At 45.8% G+C, this 20,403-nt stretch overlaps 1 protein-coding gene across 2 annotated transcripts in view; it reads left to right on the top strand.

The window, feature by feature from the left end:
- Positions 1–2,027: 2,027 nt before the first annotated feature.
- LOC143339789 (talin-2) overlaps positions 2,028–20,403 on the top strand; it is an 87,661-nt gene continuing 69,285 nt past the window's right edge. For both annotated transcript variants that reach the window (XM_076761280.1, XM_076761367.1), the window contains exon 1: positions 2,028–2,194. The gene's annotated coding sequence lies outside the window, so the exon portion shown is untranslated. The remainder of the gene's footprint in view (positions 2,195–20,403) is intronic.

Raw genomic sequence — 20,403 nt, 5'->3', positions numbered from 1 at the left:
CTCCAGCTCGGGGCAACATCTTTAAGCTTTGCCCCCCTAAGGTTCACATTTCACCCAACTGTACCCTGACAACAAGGAGCCAGTGTCCACTTACAGCAAGTGGAGCATATTTTTGGCCTGCCTCACCTCAACTGACCCCTGCAAAAATGAGATAATAATAAACTCTATCAAATGTCCCTCTTCCAGGTAGTAGCTGAAGTATTTTACGGCCAACATAATTTTAGACCACTGAGCTCATCGTTAAAGGGCAACTCCGCTGGTTTCACACATGATGGCCGGTTTACTCATTACAAGCACATTTCATTTTCAGTGGAGGGAGGAGTCGATGTAAGTTGAAGAATTTCTAACTAGTTAGTTGAATCATTATGAAAGTTTAATACTAACTTGGAGGACCCCCAGCATGGAAAACTACAGCCCTAACAAGACCCTCAAATTTGGTTTTATGAATATCAGATCATAATCTACCAAAGCCTTACTGCTAGATGATATGCTTTTTGAGCATAATCCAGACATGATTGGCTTTTATGGAACATGGCTGAAAACAAATGTTTTCTTACCATTAAATGGAGCTTCTCCACCTAACTACACCTACTGCCCTGTGTGTTGGGCCACGAAACAGGGTGGAGGTGTTGCTTTAATTTAACTTTAAGTCTATTTTCATCTTTAAATCCAAATGGGAAAATATGTATAACTCATTGGTATTAAACCCATCTCCATTAACTGTAAACGGCTTGGTGATGTTACCTCAGACTTCATCATTCACTCTGATAAGATCGTGATTTTTGATGACTTTGATATTCACTAAAATAAGGCCTCTGATTGTTAATGTAAATGGGATCACCCCCGCTTATCTCTCTGATCTCACTGAGCCTTCTGTCCCAGCCTGTGCTCTCTGCTCTCATAATACTGGGCCATATTTGCCCCCATACTTAGATAGAGGCTGATATCAGACAGTCTGACTCTGCTGAGGCCTTTAAATCTAAGCTAAAAACTCATCTTTTTGCTTTAACTCAGTACTTATCCTTCCAGACTCCAGGCTTTGTACCTGTTAGCAGTTTACTCCTGTCTCACTCTCAATGACTCCATTAACATTAGTGCTTATAGTCCATGTTCATCCTGCTGATGAGAATTCAACTAACCGACTCCAAACTTTTGATATCAACAGTATTTCTCTCCCATTTTTGATTCTGTGCACTAAAAGCTGCAAAGCTGTGCATGCTCCAAGCCCACCTCTCCCACCCCCTCTCTCTCCATAGCCTCTCCCCTCTCTACTCTCTTGCTCTCAGGCTTCTCTCTGCTGGACCATCGGCCGTCCTGGGACCTCTCTCTCCCCCCTGGGAGAGTGCCTCATCCAGGACATTGATCTGGATCTCTGTCCCCCTGCGGCCCTTCCCTCCCTCTCTCCACAGTTTGTATGTTATCATGGCTCACATTGCCTGCGTGTGATTGTTTCTCCTCTCTGTGTACAGTCTACATTTTGTCATCGGGATCGTCCGTAGAATGCTTTTCTGCTGTGAATCTATTGCATGTCTGTCCGTCCCTCCTCTGCTGCTCTTTCTGAGGTTTCTCTCATTTTGTTTGCCTGTTGAAAGGGAGAGTTTTATCTCTCTCAGGTCAGTTCAGTCTCTTGAAGCAAGTTGTGATTTTTTATAGTCTTATTTATTTGAGTATTAGCTGTATAAATAAAATTGACTTGATTTGAATGGGCCTCTCTGAACTTCCTCTCAAACAGCTGAGCAGCTGCTGATGTTTTCTCAGGGTAAACGCCCCCCCGTGAAAAGGGTGTTTACATATTAAATAGACTAACATGATAGAGATAATTATGAGATAAATGAGATAATTACACTTAAAGGTCACAAAATATTTATATTATGACAAATAAATCTAATCTAAACCATCCCCATGTGTCGTGCCTGTAGACTACAAAGGTGTGTGGATGGACTACAAAACGCTTGGTCCATTAATAATGACGCATTTCCTCTTTGCCCCACCGTGGGATTATCTCCCCCCTCCCCATTTACACACACACACATGCACACACACGGAGGAGCCGCTGCCGCTGCTCACACACTGCCCGGCCACTTGGAAATTTCCCTCAACGCGGAGGATATTTTACTGCTGAGGAGCGGGACTGTCGGCTAATGTGCATCTCCAGGGCTGACTCGCTTGAAATGCCCCAGTAGAGGATCTGAAGGTACGTTTACAACCCGGTAATCGGCTTTATTCTGCTGCCCATCTCCCCCGCAGCAGATCCGTCTGACCTTCTCTCCGACCAAAGCGTTAGAATAAAACCGCACGCCGTGTGTGTATGTGTGTCTCTGTCTGTGTGTGTGTGTGTGTGTGTGTGTGTGTGTGCGTGTGTGTGTGACTGCGCTGCTCGGCTTCTGAATGGATCGCCGCTGTAAGTTGTGTTTCTGAGGCTGCGATGCTCCTGTGAATCCACCAAACTTGTGGAGCCTTAAATTGTCGACTTCTCCAGCGGCATCGGCTCGGTTTTGAGGTGACTTTACGGACCGCGGGGCTGCTGCAGGGGGTCGCCTGCAGGGTGAGCATTTTCTGGGGGGGCAAAGCTGTTGTTTTTGAAGCCGCAGGATTCAGCATGTGGACAACGGAGGCTCGGCTCTGAGGTGGGTGTGCAGGCTGAGAGAGGCATGGGTTCACGGAAATTGCATTGCACCGGCCAGGGTCTCCGCCATGTTAAATTACCATCTCAGCCAAGCTGCCACGGGCAATTGTTTCCAACTTTTTCCCTCTAATAATACGTGTCAGGGAAGCACACATGAAAGGGCGGCCACCTGTGCAAAGCGCCTGGCTGCTGCGTTCAAGGCACCAACTCCTTGAAGCATAAAACACTCTGAGCTTCACCAGAACGCCAAACATCACGCAGCCCGCAGGCTGATCGGTGTTTGCAGCCTTATTTCCAGCTCTATCCAGCATGTTTGTCCACGCCTGGGTGCCATTCTCTGGCTGAGCCGCGCCAGGTGCGCATCGCGGTCAAGGTGATGATGATGAGCAGCATGGGGAGGAACATGGTGGAGAGTGATGTGTGGCCTCTCTGCAGCAGCTATATCTCCCAGGTTCAGTGCTTTGAGTTGAGGATGGCTGCCTGGATCGTCTCCACGCTGCCACACCCCTTCACAGAGAGACGAGCCTCTGCCAGTAACACCATCCACATGCTCTGTCTGTTGCTGTTACTGCAGGAGATCTCATGGTGTCTTTAAACGTGTCCTCCTGTTTGGTGAGGAAATGGAGTGGAGTGATCACCTGCTTTTGTGCCAAGTTGGCGCCCAAGCATCAATACACCCTGTGCTTGTGTTACAGCGAGTGGATCAATGCATTTCAGTGAGCTGGTGTGGGAGTAAAGAGGCAGGCCTGACAGGGTCATGGGAGATTTGAGGGGGGTCACCGGCGAAGCAAGAGATGCCTGCGATGTGCAAGTTTAAGGGGCAAAAGTAAATCCCCTGAAGCTTCCCTTTCACACACACACACACACACACACACACACACACACACACACACACACACACTTCCCACTCCCTTCCCCGCTCCCCCTCTGGCTGCCTAGACCCTGGCTTGTCAGAAAAAGACACATGACCTTATAGGCTGCTGCAGGCTCCAGTGTGTGTGTGTAATGCCTCAGGAACGACTGCTCTCCTCTGACTGCTTTCTTACACATCCTCTAGGTATGCCTCGCATCAGCCTGTGTGTTGAAATCTGTTGGCACTGAGAACAGCATTTCTTGTAGAAATGGTTGAAGGTTATTAAATATACTAGCCCCCCACACCAACACCAACAACAAAAAAAAAATCTATAGTTAATAAAGGTGTGAAGAAAATTGCGGCAGCAGCAGCGCGAGAATGTCATCCCATCTCCTCAAGTTGCCCCGTGTTAAAATGTGTCCTTTCAAAATGGCAGCTCTCGTCTAATGAGCCAGGCCCGTGTTCCTCTGCACTGATCAGCTCGGCTTCTGCTTCATCTCTGAAAATGTCATTTTCTCAAGCCTCATAGTTAACTGTGACTATCAGCTGCTGCTGCTGCTGCTTAGTATGCGGCGCCGCCACCAGCCACAGCACTGATCATTTATTAAACTGACCAAACTCTATCTGGCTTTCCTGACATAAAAACGGCAATCAGACGCTTTCCCATTATATTAGCGGCTGCAGTGACCTCTGTGGAGAATGTGTTTATGCATCCATTATGCTATTAGTAGTTAGAGACCAATCTTCTCAAAGCAGAGTGATCAACAAATACGCTCCTATTCTGTAACTGTTCAGTCATTTATTGCTGAAATTAGCAGTAGGAAAGGAGAAGCAGTGTGAGTCGTCAGGAAATGATGTTTAAGTCTGCACATAATGAAAGCTGAAAGCATATTAACTGTGCTTTGCGTTAATTGCTGGGATTAAAATCAATCTTTAAATGACTGTTTTAGTATAACCTGTCATCCGCAGCCCTGTTGCCTTTGAAATATCTAACACAAAGATACTGAAGCAAACAATTTACTATCTAATTCCCTTCGTCATGCAGCCCCATCTGTAGCCTTGGGGGAGTAGCATTTGATGGCCATGTGCTTCTGGCTTGTAAAGACCTTCAAGGCCAATCTCATCTGGTAGTGGATAGGTTACTAGTCAGCAGCACATGGCTAATTTATTGATTTGTCCCCTTTGATCTGCATGGAAACAGGCCTTTGCTGTCACCAGCGACCACAGAAGAGGAAGTAATGAGCAACCCATAATGACACTTTAATCACAAGAGGCACCATGTTAATGCGCTGGACCTCGGGAGGGGAGCCAACAGTTTGTTGCTCGTGCTGAGGCAGGTAGCTCTGCTGAGTTCACAGGAAATGTCATGGCCGCCGTGGTCAGTCACAGTCGTGGGGTCCAGCAAGTACAAATCATTTTAATAACGTAGTTCCTGCAAGAGTTGGGAGGGCTGGTGTAAGTTAAAGGAAACGCTAAGCTTGCCATCTGTGTGTGTTTCTATGCAAAAGCTGCTGCGATGACTAGAGGGCTTTTTTCATGCAGGTGGGAGGGTGGAGAACAGAATTTGAGCTGAACAGAGAAAGCCTGCTTGGATTACATTTGGTTAAGTCTTTGACAGATTATTCGCGAAATTTGTGACTGGCAGGATCCTGTGCCACTTGTTCCGCAGTTGTTCTGAAGTAAACTTAATCTGTTGTTAATGCAGCAACAACCTGCGTGTTTCCCAGTGCAGCTCCCAGTTCGTCACCTGGAACTCACCTGGAGCCTTAAACAAATGTTTGGCAGTGGTTGCCTGGTTGGTGACTAGGCATTAGCTCTTGGTTGCCAAAATTAGCGAAGGTAATTGCCGTCGTTTTGTTTGTTTGACTCATAATGGTTATGTGTGATTAAACAATCAAAGACCGTCATCAATGCATTAGACTGCTTGCTTGTAAGGTATTGTACATGAATTAGCAGGATGAGTGTTTAAGAGGCTGAACGATAACCTCATGCAATCACGATCCGTTCGGTCAGACCGGAGCTGCTCTTGATCTGCAGTTAAAGTGGTGAATGGCGGCAGTGTTTTAGCCTGCATTGCCTGATTTGCAGCATTCATTTTTAGAAGCATGGTGTCTACTAACCTTGGTGTTATGGCCGCCCTCTTTTGTGACTCCAAACCTTGTGTATCTATGATGCATCCTCTTGAATGAGCAAATGCACCTTCCGAGTGGTAAAGACTATGTTTGCCATACAGGCTTGACGGTATCATTTTGCATGATGTTTGACTTCAGTACTCCAGTATGTTGGATGGGTTCTTCTGTGATACTGATGTGCTGTCACTCGCCTTTTCCCACACACTGCCCTCACTGTCAGTGTTGGGCTGAAAAAAATCATTACTCTCATTACGGGTTCAGGTGACCGTTGCTGTTGGTCCCTGGATGCATGCGTGCACTTCAATCGAATCTTTAAGATGAGACTGAAATCCATTTTTGACTCTATTTATGTATGTTGTCATTTTCCTGCTGCAGCCAGTATTTGCATTCTGTGAATACCTTCCTATATAGTGGTTTATAGTGTTGGTGCCCTGGGTTTAACTTGCCTTCCTATGCATGTGAGTTTGTTTCTTTACCCTAAACAGATAAACCAGTGGCTCTGCTGTTCTACTTCTGACAAAGCAGCTACTCAACGCTTGTTTGCTGTAGCTCTGAAATGCACTTGCTGTTACTATGGTAACCATGGTTGTCGCCAAATCAACTTGGATTGAAATGTTGAGGATGACCGCTTTAAAGTTTGATACTACATGACTGGCAGTATTTTTAACTAACTGCAGTTCACATAGTTTGGTGCCTTACAAAGTGCAGCTGAGACACATTTTAAGAGTGTTGTGGTGATGTGCTTAAAGTGTGGAGTTGTGCAGTGTGTGTGTGTGTGTGTGTGTGTGTGGGGGGGGGTGTCGTAGTGAGGCGGAGGAATGTCTGGCTTAGTTCAAGTTAACAGTATCACAGAATTTCACACTTCGTTGTGACCGAGCCAAGGCATGCGTAACCTTAAACATAAGAGTCAAATCACAGAATTCCAAGCAGGACTTCCTGTGAGAAAGTGGCCCCCTGTGTCCGGCCCTTCCCAATTTACAGGGCTTCACTGAGTTCAGTATCAGACAGAAAACACATTGAATCTCTCCTCATGCTCCTTTGTCCTCGCTGCAGCCTCATATTAAAGGGAAGGGTTATAATTAGCTACAGGCGAGGTGGACAAAAATATTCAAGAGTCACAGTTTTGAGCCAAATCTTGTTTTCTGTAAAGATCAAATGAAGAAATCATGACATTAAAAATGAAATCACTGTCGGGTTGAAGCCATTCATGGTCCATCCAGCCCATCAGTGGTGAAGTTTGTGAAGTGGTAATGTTTGTCATAATTGGATGGATGCAGCAGAGGCCGCCTTCTTGGCACATCACCTCTACTTTCTGTTTTTCCCACCTCCCACTGAGTTCTGGTTTGCCTGCCTTCCCACTCAGTCCACCATCCAATGTGCGTTGCATCACAAATGTAAGCCAGTACAGTGGTTGCCTGCCAGTAACACGAAGAACTATTTCTGCACAACTGGCCTGTGCTAATTGATCGGTTTTAAATACTCTGTATGACTCAAGGACAGGAAATGTCCGCCGTGTTTTTTTTTCAGCCTATAATTAAGCCTGGAGTGTGTTTCAGGAGGAGCAGGCTGTCTGAGCAACTGGTGCCCTGCAGCGGTCTGCATACGTGGTCCTGTGTGTGCTGAGATGCAAGTCAGTGGACCCCCAGTCTGGTTTAAAAATACCAAATTTTGGTCATGCTGAACAGACGAGGGCATCACTTGCCAGCGAGGTTGTCATAGTGACGGGGGGATGAAAACTCACGCTGCCTACTACTTAGTAGGCATTTTCAATAGAGCTGTTCATTTGAACGGTTACCCCCGTAGAAGAGCACATTTGTGACACTGATTGTGTTTACGTGCACAAAATATTCAGTTTTTTGTGCCATTATTCCGAAAAAGATGAAAATCCTTCGGAGCTGTTTCCGTAGCTGATGAATATTAATATTCCACTTCTATTCCTGTTTACATGCAGCTGTGCATACTGTTGATGTCCACGTCTTTCATAATGTTTCATGGTAGGTGTGTCTCTGCTTCCTAACAGATATATGGGCTTTTCTTCTGTGCATGCATCTCAGCCCCAGTCTCACAAGCTGTTGGCTAGTTTGTTTACAATGCACAGAGATGACCGTAAACAGGCAAGAGGCGGTGTGTGGAAAACTGCGACGCATATTCTGAATGTGCTCAATACGAGTCCAAACAATGCTCCTCCAAGCTGGATAATATCAGCATATCCCACATGTTTAACTGGAAAGTGCCGCATTCAGGCCTAATCTGCAATATTCAGTATGCTGTTTACATGACCTGTATCAAATTCTGCATATTGTCATATTGGGACTAATAGTGGAATATTAGTGTGCATGTAAAGACAGTCAATGCTCATGAGCACAGATGTTTATTTATTGTAATGGACTGAGCTCAGTGGACAGTTTGCACATCCATGTTTGATAGCATGATGCATCTTGTATGGGCAGAATTCACTGGTCTGCCACACCGACCTATCGTGTGCTCCACGTGAGAGCTTCCATTCTCAATGCAGCGATTAGCTTTTTGTGCTAAAATGTCCTTGAACAAGACATTATCATCTACAGGACCTGCCACAAATGGCCGGCCCGTTGTGCTTAGCCTTTAGTTAGAGCACGCGTGCATGCTTAGGTGTTTCGAGACGATGGGGAGCTGTAAAGAGTTGTCTTTACCGCATTATGCATCTATTTGATTGTCAGATGACACCAGGCTAAATATGACATGGAACTCGACAGAAGCCTGTGGTGAGATGAGGTGAAGTCCTCCCTGTTTAAGTTTGGAACTTCGAAATGAATACCAGCTTTAAGTATCTTCTTTACTAGCTTCCCAGAACTGCACGTCACGGGGTCTGTGACAGCTATAAATATGTTAACACAAGCTTAAATTGTCTAATTGTCTGCACATGATTTTAAAATTGCCCCTAGACTTCAGCCTGCTTTCATATTTTGGTCATTCAAGTAATTGTATTTAATTGGTCGGTGTTCACTGGGCTGATTTCCTTTTCCTCTCCGTTTTGCTAATATTGTACCAGCACGCTAAATGATGCAACTGCTTAATATTAACAGAACAGAACAGAGAAATAAGCAGGGGCGTGAAGACCGTTTGAGTTGCACAGACGTGAGTCAAACCCAGGCTGACTTCATTTCTGCTCTGAAACGTGTTTCAGGTTGCAGCTGAGCTCCTCGGCTATTACTGGTGTGCGTCTGTGGCAGAAGTCCCTGCTGCCATGGCTGCCACCTTAAGGCTCATGCCTCTCAGTCACTAGGGCAGAAATGTAACCTAATCAGGTGTCTGCTGCTCCCTGTACATGAGCGCGCCGCACTGCGAACACAGTGCAGATTGGCTGTTTGGTACGCGACCACGTGTGGCCCAGCGCTCCCGTGAACCATGTTAGCAGCTGCATATGACACCCTGTAATTTTCATATTTCATTCACTTGGATTCCTTAATACTACTTACATTGCTTTGGGCATTAAAATGTGTTTTCCATCCTCCCTCCTCTTCCTTCTGCTTGGGGCCTATTTAATCACGCCAAAGTTACCAGAAAGTGCTGCAGTTGCTCAAAGGTTAAAGAAGCACGCTTATTACATAGAGATTGCCGGTTTGCTTCCCCAAAACCGAGTCAGAGTTTGCAGCTTGGAAGTGAACCATGTAACACCCTCTCCACCACAACAAGTGCTCCTGAGCAAAGAGCTTTATTTAGATGCACTCAGCGGACTACTCGATGCCAAATGCTGCTTGTTGTGGTTATTTTTGGTATCTTATCCAAAGTGTGTTTGCATGCATGCTGCAAGTGCTACAGCCGAATCGTAAAACATTACTAAATGCTCTATGTGTGAAAGTAAAGGCGACTGCAGCCTCAACCCAAATCTGTGCAGTAGAAATTGATGGCACTGTAGAGGAGAAAAGGAAGGAGATGACTGCACACAGCTTTGATGGCATCCTTGTATTTTAAAGCTGAAATCAAGCAACACTAGATCTAAGTTTCCTCTGCTGCTTTGAAGATCCATCAGCAGTTGGCTGTAACGGCATCTATTCCCAAAGTCTCGAACAAATGGTGTTCTCATTACTCAGCGTGTTTGTTTTCTGTTGACAAATTTCAACATTTGTATCACTCATCGAATTATTTTTGTCCCTGTGATGTTGTGGTTTGTGAACATAATCCGGCCTTGGAATTCCCCAGGAAGTGAGTGCGGAGCAGCTTGTTGCTTTGTTGAGCAGGGGTGAGTGAACATTCTGGGAGTGCTGGAAATGTATCCCACCCCTCCGCTCCTCCTCGGCCCTCCTGCAGCCCGGGGCGTCTATTCTTGGTTTTCTCATGGGGATAAATTCTTGCTGCAAATGTTTGGTGGCTAACCTGCATGGGGAGTAACCCCCTCTCTGTATGAGGCCACCCTGCTGGCAGAGGGGCTGAAATGCTCCGTGCTGCTGCACAGAAGGAGGAAATATTCCGGATATGTGATGAACAGATTGTTGAAATCAGGGATAGCAGTTAAGTCACTCAGGCCGTTTTTACACCTACGGTTCGTTTGCTCTTGTGCAAATCAGTTGGAGAACTTGGTGCATTTTAGAGATATTGTTACACAACTCTTTTCACAGGCTGTTCAGTCCAACGGATCTTCACTTTCAAAGTTGTCTTATTGATCATGCTGCAGAGCGCTTGCACGCTGGTCAAGCCAGTTGAGTTCTTCACGTCCGTGAGGCGACACCTTCAGTTGCGAGACTCTCAGAAAAAGATTAGGTAATTCTCTGGAGCTGAGTTAGTGTGACAGGCGGTTATTTTGTCTGATAACTGAAAATGATTAGCTGGAAAATTCAAGTCTAAAGTATATTGTTCTGTGATAAGACTGGATGTCAGTGTTTGTTTTACAGATGTGACGTGACAGATCTGACACATGCTCACTGGCTCTTTTTTTAATGAATTCCTTTTTTATGCCTCATGTTTTTCTAGTCTCAGTGATCAGTGTTGAGTTCCCTCCTCTGACATACAGTGAATCAGGGTGCAAAGTGCACATTGACAAATTTGGAAGCACGGTCGCCAATCGTGGCATTCGACCGCGAGCTGGTGAAATTGTTTTGACACACTTTGAACTGACAAGATGAGCCTGTGATACTGTTGGAAAACGATCGTCCATGAGCCGTTTTTTCCTCATTTCCCGATACTTTTGTGTCGAATGTGTCTGGCTTTGCAGCCCTCTAAAACACATCCAACCTGACACTGCAAAATCCTGCTGATGGACGCCACCAGAAATAGCACTTTAAGTGGCTGTTAATGTATGACTGTTACACAATCGCGCTGTCAGTGCTCCTTGCCCTTGGCCGAAACCTCTCTGTCTGGAACGGTCTCGCTTGCACTCTCCACCTCCCCGCGAGCCTCTGATGTTGCTTGTGGAGGTTGTAGAGTTTGAATAGAGCTATATAAGGGAAACCATTCTTTGTTTATTCGTTAAGAGAGAGTGCATGGGAGCGCTGCCAGGCCTCTCAGAGAAGAAAATGGGGACAGAGAGAAGAAGACGAAGCACCACTCAAACTGAGTGTGCTCTGCTATGTGGAGCTGTAAACGTTGCTCTTTTTTTTTTTTTTTTTTTTTGGAGCAGCGTTATGAGTGTGGCAGCTGGCTTACATTACATGTAGAAAGCTCAGTGTTAATCAAGTGGCTGAAAATAGCCTTTTATTTGTGCGCCGTGCTATGGGCAGTGTGCGCTAATGCAGCTAGCCGCAAGGATGCAGTGGTTACTTTAGACGCCTGCCAGTGATTTGGTCTGGTGTCAGTAGACTTATGAGCAGTGAAGCCTGTTGGAGGGAGGCCATCCACCTGCTGCAGGCTGCACCTCCTCTGCCAGAGCCACGCGTAGTTTAGCAACTATAGTAGTTTAGGAGTAGGTGCGTCTTGGTTGTAGCTAGTGAAAGCTGCAAAGCAGAAAAAGAAACACTTTGCGGTTTAGTTTGAGGGTTTGTTCTTATGTTCTGCCACTTCACATGAAGAAGAAAGCGAGCTGATAGGATATTCCTGCCACTCCATTCAGGTTGCTCGAGTGTACTGGTGAGGGTTGTAAGTGCCAGCTGTCAGATGGCTGCTAAGTTATTAAAGGGGCTACCTGTGTCCGCTGGATTTTTGTACTCCGCATTTGTAAACCGCATTAAATGTCAAGTGCTCCACTGTCTCTGGAGGCACTTTGTTAAAACATGCCTGGAGGTGAGGAGATTATTCTTTTATTGAAATAGCATCTTTTACCGAAGGGCTAAATCTGTCCGAAGGTCCCCACTTTTAACGGCTTAAACGAGACCACCTGTCTATGGGAAACACATTATATTAAGCCATTAACAAGGCTTAGGTTTATTGGCTGTACAGTTGTCGTTTGGAGGTGGTGCTAAGTCATAAGTTGCAGTGCTCAGATTTGGCTGTCAGCTTTGTATAATCGGCATGGCTGCACAGTTTGCTGTGGAGGGAGATTGTCCACTGGAGTCACTCTACGTGAACGGCATGCTGTTTAACAAGGCCTCGTCTGCAATTTGTTGGTGTTTCTCTTTGTGTGGGATTAATGAAAAGCACGGGATTTGATGCTTCATAAGAACGCTTCTTTTCCGAGGCCCCTGTCTGCAAACAGTTGCGTAATCACCTCTGCTCCCAGTTTGAATTTAATTGAGATAATCCAATATCAGTATTTTCTGCTTTGCCAATTTAAAATAAGATGTTTATAGTAATCTCAGCTTAAAGTTTGTTGTGCGCAGTGTTTCATATTGACGTGTCTATGGGGAGCTTGTTCTCCAGCTGGCAACGAGACAAACGCTGCATTGTCAGATTCCTCTCTTTAAATGGACTCGGGCGTTTTGTCTTTTGGACTCGGGGTAGAATGCCAGCCTTGTCCTCAGCCGGGTTACTTATCTCCCCAGTGCAGAGCACACCCTCAGGGAAATTACTTCGGGGGCATCCCCACCCACCCCTTCACCTCCTCGACAACATGAGTGAATTATGTCGCTCCCTTTGAGTTTTTTTTTTACTTATCCTGTTAGAGTCAGGCGTCCACTCAGACAGCTACAAGATAATCTGTGGTTGTAAGGCTGGTAGGCAAACACCAGGTGGGAAATTTATTGCTGGCTGCTCTTAAGGGAATGTTCATGTAGAGTCTCTGTGCTTTTTTTTGAATTGGCAGTCTGCGCTGCTAGGATGGCGGATTTAAATGGCAGCTACAAGTGGCAGATGGGAAGTGAGATTTTTGTTTTTGATCTGTTTTCCCACGTGTCAAGTGCCGCTTGTTCCCTGATTGGAGTTTTGTTAACTGTGCTGCCAAGCCTTTTACTTTCATGCAGCTGTGGGAGCAGGTGAACGCTCCGGAGCAACCTGGCATCCCTGTGTGCTTTGCACCGCCGCACATTCCACAACTTTCCTGGACCCTGCAGGCCTGTTTTACAGCAGGCGGTGCTGACGAGAAGCAGGCACAGTTTTTCTGTTTTTATGGGAGTGGATGCAGAGGTGGTCTTTATTGGATCGTGTTAAGGTGGACCTGAAGATATGAAAGGAACAGAGGATTTGCTGAGATGCTATACTGTAATTAACATTTCTATGCGCATGATAGAGCACATCGTTTTTGCTCACAGTAATAAACCCACAAATGAATGCAGCTCTCATAGCGTTGTATTCAGACACAGCGAAGAAGTTCTGCAAACTGACCGCACACTACCTGCTCAGCACCAAACAGCAGACAGACACAGTTAGTGACTAGCTGGTGAACATACGGGAGCATTTAGCACCTAAGGAGCTAGATATGTATTTACCCCAGGAGCTCTCTTCAAATGAAAGCTAACGTTGCTCCATAACTGCTGAATGTGAAGCTAAACAGGCGTGGACAATTGTTTGCTAACAGAATTGCCCACATCAGCTTAAAGGTGATCATATGTCAGAGTTGTGATGAAGAGTTCAATTCCACTGCCACCAAAACAGCAGTTTAGCTTTGTATTCAGCAATTAGCATGTCAGAGTACTTCCTTTAGATCTGTCATGGTGGGAAAGTTTACAAGTACCTTAAACATAGAACATGGCAAAAAAAAAAAAAAAAGCAAACTGCGTTTCGTCAGACTTTTTTGAGCAGCATTTTTGGCATTTTGTCAGTGTCAAATAATTCTTCAGAGTTGAGGCTGTCATCTTCACTGTAATGATTGCAGCACTGCATTGATTTCCCAGTGCTGGCCTCCTTCCCTCCTGTCCCTGCCTTTTGGTGTGGTTGTGGTATTCCTGCTGAAAGATAAGCCGTCCTGGAATCAGCCCCGGTCTGCTGACTTAGCAGGACGACGTAGCAGACCCCCCCCCCCCAGATCTACCCGTCTCTTCGCTCCTCTCACCCCTATCTCCATTTCACCACCCCTCCCGTTCACTCCTCAACCCTGTGGCTAGCAAGCATGTCAACACCTCGGCCTGCAACCCAGCCGCAGGGATGAAATGACACAGGTTGCCTCGCTGGGCTGTAAATCAGTGCACACATCTGGTAAATGGATGAAGGGTGCCATATTGATGGACAGAATATTCACACCGTCTGCGTGACATTTTTTATTGTGTTCGTCTGGGTGTCTAAAAAATGGACTCCCCGTGCATGATTTTTGATGGCTGGAAGTGGGTGACCTGACCTTCATTTAGATGCTGTTGTTTTTGCTGTCACTCGCCTGCAAGGACATAAGAAATAATTGCCCTGAGACTGTTTATTTGCAGTTAAATTGGCTTGTTACAATGCCAGAGGAGGAAAATCAACCCTAACCCTCTTTCACACTCTAAATCATGGGAATGCTGTAACCTACATTTTGTGCCGTCTCTTTATCTCATTTACTCTACAGGTACATTAGACTTATCAGATAATGGCTGCATTTTGGCGTTGTGAAAAGTTGTTTTGACACAGATAACTAAGGCACACAGCTTAGCCTATAAACCAGTTTGAAGTTATTAGAATGGCGGACCAAGCCCTGATTTCTGGAGGGATTTTCCACAAATAGAAAGCATGTTTCGTTACATGACACGAGGGTAGAATCTGAGAGGACCAGATGGATTTGAACCGCAATGATTGCATTCATGTTCGAGGCCATAAGCTGAAAAGCAGGGTTCAAGCAATCTCACAGGGGGTGATGTATACGCTTCTGCACAAATCTAACGCCTCAGCAGACAACCACATACGAACCTGTCGAACATTAATGTGACGTTCAACACATTACAGCCGTTTTGATTGGCAGAATGTCTGTCTTGAATAGAGGCGCTGTGATGGTGCCTCCACTTTGTGCTCCAGTGGCTCCCTCACTGAGGATGAGCTCTTTGTTTCTTTAGATCTTAAGTGAAGTCATTTACCATTTAAATTAGCTGCAGCCAGCCATGGTGTATTTCAACTCATCTCCAGGCTCCCAGTCTGTGGCTGGGATCAAGAAGAGTGTGTGTGTGTGTGTGTGTGTGTGTGTGTGTGTGTGTGTGTGTGTGTGTGTGCGTGTGCGTGTGCATGTGCATGTGCGTGTGTGAAGCATGTGTGCCTGCCATTGCCATCTGACTCACCAAACAATGCAGAGTATTTAATGTGGATGAGGTGAATTGGGAGCGGCTCATGCCTGCTACTAACAATAGAACTGACAAGCAAGGGGCCAGGCTTTCACTTTGCAGACAGCAGTGAAAAAACGGGCATGGGTAGCTGGATTGTTCACCCTTAATAGGCGGCTGCAGCCCTGTAAGGCAGTTTACCTCGCCGTGTCATGTTTTTCTTCTTCTTCGGTGTCCCTCAGCCTGTGCCCAGCCATCAGCCTGCTTCTTAATTGGTTCTCTTGTCTGCCAGTTCGCTTACCTGGCTGAAATTGTTATCACATCAGCTTGTCCTGGAATTGCAGGGGACTTTTTCAAAAGGGGCTTCATGCAAGTGTCGCACCAACAGCGTTACTCATCCATTTAGAAAACCTTAACTGCAAAAGCTGCTAATGGAAAAGATAAGGAGCGGCGGAGCAGTGCTTATCCTAATTAAAATGTACGTCAGTCCATATAGCTGTTGACTGAATTGGGTTTTGGATGCCAAAGCGGCGGGAGCTACAGTAGCAGACAGTCAAACGTCTGCTCGCTGCTGTCCACCCAATGAGCGGATTAGAGGACTCCCATATCTTTACAGCTGAGATGCAAAAGAAGATTAGGTCGGCAGCTCGTGAAGAGGGCCGGCCCGTCCTAATCTGTGGGACCGCCGGAGTGAGACACTGCCTTTTTAAACCGGGCTTTGGTGATTTATTGTATCTTGTAAATGATGTGCTCACTCCTGCGGGTGCCTATGCCTTTTTTATGTCTCATTTGTTTGGATGAGTTTATTTCAGCATGTGCCGACCAGCATGAGAGGCAGCACATTACGCACAGAACAGCTCCCTTAAAGTCAGTTACTGCCTTTCTCTAAAGCAACTTATACAGCATTCTCATTAGCTGCGATGCTATTTCAGCAGCTGTAATGGGGTATATCCAGATCTTAGTGTTCCACTGTAAACATTATCACCACACACAGATGCAATTCACAGTATCCAGTAGCTCTAGATGTACCCCACAATGACTTGCACCATATTACTATACACATTTATATTGTCCCCATTACAGCGCGGTTTGGTTTCACATCCACGTTGAGATCTCAGCTCTTGGTGGTGTTGGGGTTCATGCAGAGTGACCAGGCGGTGTAACCAGAGCCCAGTATCTATCATGCTTGTGGAGAGCGAAAGCAGGATTTGGTTCGAGCTCCTCTGCTATGCCACGACCGCTTGGCAGCCGGTATCTCCACGACCAGCGCGACCCCCACGCTGGCCCGAGTCCCAGCTTTTCTGCCCTGGACCTCAGTAGGCTTCCCTGGAAACCTTGTTCAGGATTCTTTGGCGTGACAGCTGGTGTTTTTTGTTTTTACTGTGGGTCTATGTGGTGGCGATCTGAACGTGTCTCTGACAGTTGCAGTTTAGTCTCTTTTACTCCAGCTCTGTGTTTTCTGTGAAGGCTGCTCTGTTCAGCTCTTGCGGTGGTGGGAGAGGAAGGATCTTTCTCACATGACCCGCCTTTCAGGGTCAAACATTTTAAGGGAATTCTCCAAGGCAGCATTTCTCCCGGTGACGAGTGCTGGTTAATGAGTAGCAAAAAGGACATTTGTGATCGTGCAGAACAAGAAAAACACTTGGTTTGTTGAAACGCCGGCCAGGATCATGAGTAAAATTGTCAGCTGCCTCAAGAACTTGCTAATGTGTCCTGAGAAGGCGTGAATGCTAGCATAATAAACTCTTTCAACAGTTAATGGATTGTGTTTATGATGGGCACATTACATTTTCCTCTATAATCTTCATGTCGGCTTCTTGTTAGTTGTCAGCCAGGATGTGCTTTTGCCTTCCTCACATGTTATTTTAAGGGAGCTGCTCAGAGGATGCACGCAGGGAGGACGTGCCATCTCTTTATTTACTGCTACAGACGAGAGGGAAATTGTCAGTGCAATTTCCTCGGACTATTAGTGCAGAATGTCAACTTCATGAAGCATTCATACTGAAATCCAGAGCTGATGTTCTGCTCTAATGGCACCTGACTGCAGGCTCTCCCAGCAAACCGTGAAAAATTGTGGTTTTCACCTTTTTATATGCTTGTCAGAGAGCTTATGAAACTCTCACTTCATCTCGTCACACATTGGGTTACAGTGTTCAGCCAGAGAGCATTAGGACACACACACACGCACACACTCTCTCGCTTACACACACACGGGCACATGCACACTCACACAGGGGGCCCTCTCTCACAAGCTAAATAAAACAAGTGCAAACCAAATGTAAACCACTAATGTAAACACACTGTTCCCTCTCTACTTGCCCCCCAACTTGGCCTGATGGGTTTGATTCCATTCAAGGAACTGTGAGTCAGCCCGAACAGGGATGAGGGTCTGTGTAATTGAATTGGTAGCTGTGCCCCCCCCCCTCCCCGTAGAAGGGCAGGACTAATCATTGAGAATCTGCTGTGCCCTCCCAAGAGAGGGTCGAATAGTTGCCTTGTATAGAAGAGAGACCAGGCTCTCTCTCTCTCTCTCTCCCTCTCCCTCCTTCCCCCTGAGATTGTCTATACCTAGACCAGATTAAATGGTGGGTCTGGACACACGGCTCCTGACCCCGTAACCTCTGATGGGGAGGCTATGTAAGACCTGTGTGTGTGTCTGCTCGCATGTGATGCAAAGCAACAGCTGTTCTCCAGATGTCCTCCCCCCCCCCCCCAATGAAAGAGAATCCCAACCCCAAAGAGGCATGGATGAGGCTCGGGGAACATGTACTGTCTTTGTGAGTCATGAGATGCTCATTCATGAAGATCCCATGCACTGTTTGGAGCGCCGTGTGTGGGCGTAAACGAGCGTGATGAGTAGGCTGTTGGCATGTGGGGAAATTAATATTAAGAGGTGATCGATAATCAACAGAGAAGTAATCAGCAGCTATTTTCCCTACAGTCCTCCTCTGATGATAATAGCTGCTTTTCCTTTGTCTTCAAGTGATTATCTTTGTGGTTTGGACCCTTGCTTGGACAAAACAAGCTATTTGATAATATGAAATTGGGCTCCAGGGAGTTGTGACTGGCATTTTTCACTCATTTCTGTCATTTCATGGACCAAATGATCACTGATTGATTTAAAAAAAAAAAGAAAACAAATGTGCTGATTGCTCCATAATGAAAGTTTGTCATTTATTTAGGTGAGATTTCTGTAGCTATCCAGCTTTGGACATGTGAATTTTCAATGCTTTGAGCACTTTAAACAAAATGTCATCGATGTCTGTTGTATAAGAGCGGCAGCAGACGTCTCACAGCTGGATGTCTGAAAACTACAAAGGACAAAAACAGAACTGTCTGCATGAGTAGATGCCGAAAGACATTTCCCGTTCCCTTTTCCATCGCAGCCATTAGGTATTGATCTTTTTCATAACAGGAAAACATCATCAGTGTCCCCGTTTTCCAGGTCAACCAATGACTAGTCTGTGATTGATGGGATCACAATCAATTCCCCACAGTGTGTATTGTGGTTGAAAATATATTGCTAACTCATATATACACACACACAAACGCAGCGAGAGCAGATGCTTTGTGTTTGTAAAGATGGAGGCATTATTGTTATTGGGAGTGGTGCACGGCTGGGTGCTGCTGAAAGATGGCTTCATTAACTTTACAGCATTTAATCTCCTTCACTCTGTGATTAGTGAAATTCTAGCTGATATTTGCACTGAGGTTGTGTTACCTGTTTCAGGTGGTGGCAAATATGAGTGTTTAAGCACATTAGAAGTCTTCATGTTTTGCATTTTTCCCAGGTATTATGCACATTAATTAGTGCTGTTGCATGGATGTCTTTTTTATCTCTACTTTCATGTAAATCATTTTTTTTCTACAGGCTAATAAGCTCTATATGATGAGTGCAGTTTCCTGACAGGTGGCTCCCAATGAGAGGGCGGCGGGTAATGAGTCCCCTACCACACAAGGAATTCCCCCCACCACCTGCATTTATTAAGCCCAGATCCCATGGACCCATTAAGCTAATTGCATATGGGGGTCTGCTACTTATCCATGAGACTGGTAGAAGACACCAGACAATTAGTTAGTGGGCTCTGCAGTCAGTCTGTGCTGCAAGGCTGAGCTGTGATGTTGGCTGTGATTTAGGATCTTTAATCCCTCGCTACAGACAACTAGAAAGCAGCAGCAACAGCATCGTCCTGACTTTGTTTTCTTCTTGGGTGCACTCACCCAGTTCCTCTGTGTGAGCTGATTTTTTTAGTCCTTTCTGTAGTTCAGAGATGTTTATGCAACAGAAAGGGTTACTGTTTGTTCATTTTAGGGGTTTTTAGGCTCCAGTGTTGGGTTTCATTGATGCAGTGTTGATGGAGGCACTGAAATGATTGGATTGTCCTTGATGCTACAGATAATGCCCCGTGGTCGTGGTTATTTCCTAGCATAACAACTGTACCGAGCCAGTTGTCACGCTAATATGTATCAAATGAAGGAACATTTGTCTAGATCCACATTTTGGACGATAATAAGCTTCTATGGACTTGAGAAGGGAATGTAGTTTAAAGCTCTGCTGGCTTCGTTCATGAGATGCAGGACTTCCCCTGATGTTTCAAGAGAAGGCCATTTGTATATAAAAGTTTGTTTGTGCAAAATGTTTGGGGGCAAAATGTGGATGGGAATGAGTAATGCTGTGCCCCGAGTGAACAGCTGCCATTGTTCTTTGAGGTGGCCTACAGCAAGGAAATTGGCCCCCAGTCCCCATTCATTTGAATGGAGCTGCAACAAATGTGTGTGCAATAAATCAGGTCAATGTGATGAATTCAAACACACACACACACACACACACACACACACACACACACACACACACACAGTCTCCGTTCCTCACACATATCCATACACACACCTTTGGTAGATAATATGAGTTGCCACTTTGACCTGCGTATGATGTCCAGCTGTGTTGATAGCGGGACATGTTGAGGAGTCGTAGTGTGCAGCTTTATTAAAGCCTCATTTTTCGGGCTGCAGCAAGGTGTTTCCCAGGCACCGTATTGTCTGACCTGTCCCCACGCTGGTCCTCCTCTGCAGCATGTGATTAATGAAACTGCAGGACGGACAGAACAATGAAGTCTCCAGCGGCTGATTGTGCTTTTTCAGATTGCCAGTGGCGATGTGCCCCTGCACTCCACCTCCGGAAACCCCAGGGGATCAGAGGAGTTTCCCCACTCATTCAGTTTTTCACCAGTCGTTTTTCCTGTCACGTTTGTGGTCATTAAATCCGACAAGAGAGAATCAAACAAA

Source organism: Chaetodon auriga, chromosome 1 (assembly GCF_051107435.1).
Source record: "Chaetodon auriga isolate fChaAug3 chromosome 1, fChaAug3.hap1, whole genome shotgun sequence".
In the NCBI taxonomy this organism is placed as follows: Eukaryota; Metazoa; Chordata; class Actinopteri; order Chaetodontiformes; family Chaetodontidae; genus Chaetodon; species Chaetodon auriga.
The sequence above is the reverse complement of the archived record's forward strand: the minus strand, read 5'-3'. Positions and strand labels throughout refer to the sequence as shown.